Below are 3,283 nucleotides of genomic sequence, written 5' to 3' on the forward strand. Positions count from 1 at the left end.
TTTTTCTCTCTCTCTTTCTTTCTTTTTTCTTTATTTACTTTCACCTTTCCTTCCTTCCTTCCTTCCTTCCTTCCTTCCTTCCTTCCACCGACTTCCTCGTTCCGACTCGTGCCTCTGTCTTTCGTCGAGCAATTATTTTCGCAGCATTCGGCGTCCTCTTACACGAACCGGAAGACAATGCATCGTCAGCATCCAGCGGAAGAGGAAAACGTGCCAGCTCGAAGTTCACAGCTGTCGCGAACTTTCGTCGACGGTTGAAACGCGATGAGCGTTATCAAACACGAGGCAATGATCAATTTTCGTGACTAGAAAGATCTCGCCCAGGTTTGGGACCAATTTTGAATCAACGCCAACGTTGACTTTGACAAAACTCGTGCTTGTAATCAACTACAATCAAATGTGGAGATATATTATGTTTTTGAATGAGATTGAATAATATTGTTCTGAATCTTTTGCCTTATAACCTCGAATTATGGATTATCGGTGTGAACTTGAAGAGAAAAGAACAAATGCAAATTCTTGAACTCGTCAAATTGAAGATTAAATATAGTAAAAGTTACACGTGACGTTTCGACACTTTACAATAATAGTAATTAATTCCTATTTGAAAAAATTTTGGGTTAACACTGAAACTACCGTCAGAGATGTTAAAGTAAGATGGACTTTATAATACAATGAGGTGCACAAATTTCCATTTACACATCTTACGAAAAATCATTTAAATCTCTAAAAACATACTGTTCTACATCTGTAGAATGTTCAACAAAAAATTACAAATTGGTCAGTTTGATCATTTTGGTAATTCTAGTTCTTCGGCCAAACACAATGCAATACTCGCGTCAATTTGAATTTCGTCGAAATCGAGGACGAGAGAAGCATTCGTTTGATCTAAACACGATACCATCGACTTCAATTTTCCACTTTTCGACAGAGAAGGAGAGAGAGAGGAGAAAATTGCAATGAAAATTCGCCCAGTTCGCTCAGGAATAAGTGAAAATCCCCGCTTGAAAATCGATCGACGTTCTACAGATGCACGAGGAGGACTTGATCGCGCCATCATCGTGGCCGGATAAAAAATTCATCCCTTATCCAAGCGGGTGAAGGACGGAACGGCGGCATGTATCGAAAGTAGCGGCGCAACAAGTGCACTCTCTCTCCCTACGGTCGGTCTGTCGGTCGGTCGGTCGGTCGGTCTGTCGGTTCTTTTTTATCTCGCAGCTGTTTCGCCGGTGCATCGACGATGCATCGCGGCGCCGCGCCGCGCCAATGCCCGCCTGGGCCCGACGGAGACGAGGCCAACGACGAAGTATGCTAATGCCTCTCATAAACCTCCGCAACAGGTTCATTTCTCCGAGGCGCGCGAGCCGAGCCGCGCCGCTGCGAAAATCCAGCGAGAAATGCATCCGCACGTACGACGATCGTTTGTCACCTGGACACCTGAAAAATCTGGCGGGGGTTGGCCAGCTTTCGCATGTGGCCAACGCGGATTCGTTTTGTTAACGAGCAACAACCTTCGCTCTCCCCCTCCCACCTCTTTCTGCTTTACATTCTGTTCCTTTTTTCCCCCCTGCGGGGGGAATTTTTCGTCTTTCTCTTCAATCATTTTTTTTTTTTCTTTTTCACTTCGAAACGCGTGGCTCAAGCAGATAATTCAAGTTCGAGATCTGCCACTAGTGGACTTTTAAAGTGAACGAAACGCAGTAGGCAAAAGTATATGAAATATCAAAACTCTAATAAATTTCTGCTCAGAGTACTGTGTTCGCAAAAATTTCAAATTTCACAACGATCCACAACGTTTATTTATTTATTATTTTTGACGTCGGTAATTGAACTCGAGATGTTTGTAACGGAGAGTTAAAAGAACGTGCCACGAACGTGTCGAGAACATTTTGCTCCAAAATTGCAATAATTTCTCAGTTTCAAGTATATTTAAATATAACCCGGCAAAATAACTAATAAATTCATCACTTCTTGGTCATTTCTATCCAATGATATTATCCCAGCCTCCGAGTTTAAAAAGAAGGCGACGAATAATTGTACACGTTATGGTCCGTAGTCCGAATCAGTTGCCAGCGCAAGGGGTTAAACTTACAAACACAGTTAGTTAGATGCTTTTCGCGAGCGAAAGTCCGAGTGCAGGATGCAGAGTTTCACCTTGTAGCGCAGCGAACGAAAGGTTAACGTAGAAAGTTACCATCGGTGTTGTTCCACCGACGAAAGGGGACGACGCGTGGTTAATGCAACCCGGAAAGGGATGATCTCGATCGAGAAGGATGAAATCGACTTTCTTCGCCGGAACAGATACCACCGGAAAGAACCCTTTCCACGTTGGAGATACTTGGACTAATCTGGCAATCAATCTTGGGGCGGGCATAGCCAGAAGCCAACAGCTGCTTTCGTTAAAGCCGGTGTGACGTCACTGAAGAGAGGAAGATCACTCCCTTGCAGCATCCCGTTCGAAGTAAACGACTACCGTGGCCACGATTTTCCCACCCTTGGATCAGCCACCTTGTCACTTTCGCGCAGCTGCTTACGCTTAATTGTTTCCGCGCTCTTATCGAACCTGTCTCGTATTATTTTCGTATCTTACCAATATCTTTCTTTCACGTGTCTTCGTCGGGTCTTTGTTTACAAGTCGACTGAGCGAGTGAACCAAGTTCAAAGAAACATTAATGACAGACGATAGGTTTTGTTTCTTTTTCAACCTCTAGTCAAATTCCTACAATTTGTCCTAGTGGACATTCGACAGGTTATTATGTCGGTTTTAATGTTTGCGTTGCAGTTTCATTAATTATATTTGTGATTGCGTTACAAGGTCTTCTTTTTATATGCAGGGTGTTTCGCTAATTTTCCATTCTTGTTTTACATCTATCAGATCTTCGTTGGATCTCTTCCCACACGAAGCAAATTTGTATGTTCTTGCATAAGTTTCCGCCAAATTTGATGTACCAAGGTTCATTAACTATTCCGTTCTGAGTATTATCGATCTTTGCGACACGACTTTTAGCGGCCATCTCCCAACAAATGATAGTAAAAACAAAGTTACCAATGACAATTTCAAATTTTCAGACTTTCGAAAATTGTTTCTAAAAGTCCAAACCCGCCCCTTTACACGACGTCGCACGATCGCGCGCCTCCGATAAATCCCAGCGAAATGAAACACAAACACAAGCAGCTCGTGGAGCAACTGAGGTGTTTGCGAACTCGCAGTCAAGGTGTAATGTACCGTACGAGATATTTGCAGTCGTAAGTTCGCTTTTATTGCTTGTTTGGAAAGCCAGAA

The sequence above is a fragment of the Frieseomelitta varia genome, unplaced genomic scaffold (assembly GCF_011392965.1).
Source record: "Frieseomelitta varia isolate USP_RPSP 00005682 unplaced genomic scaffold, Fvar_1.2 scaffold_215, whole genome shotgun sequence".
NCBI classification, from domain to species: Eukaryota; Metazoa; Arthropoda; class Insecta; order Hymenoptera; family Apidae; genus Frieseomelitta; species Frieseomelitta varia.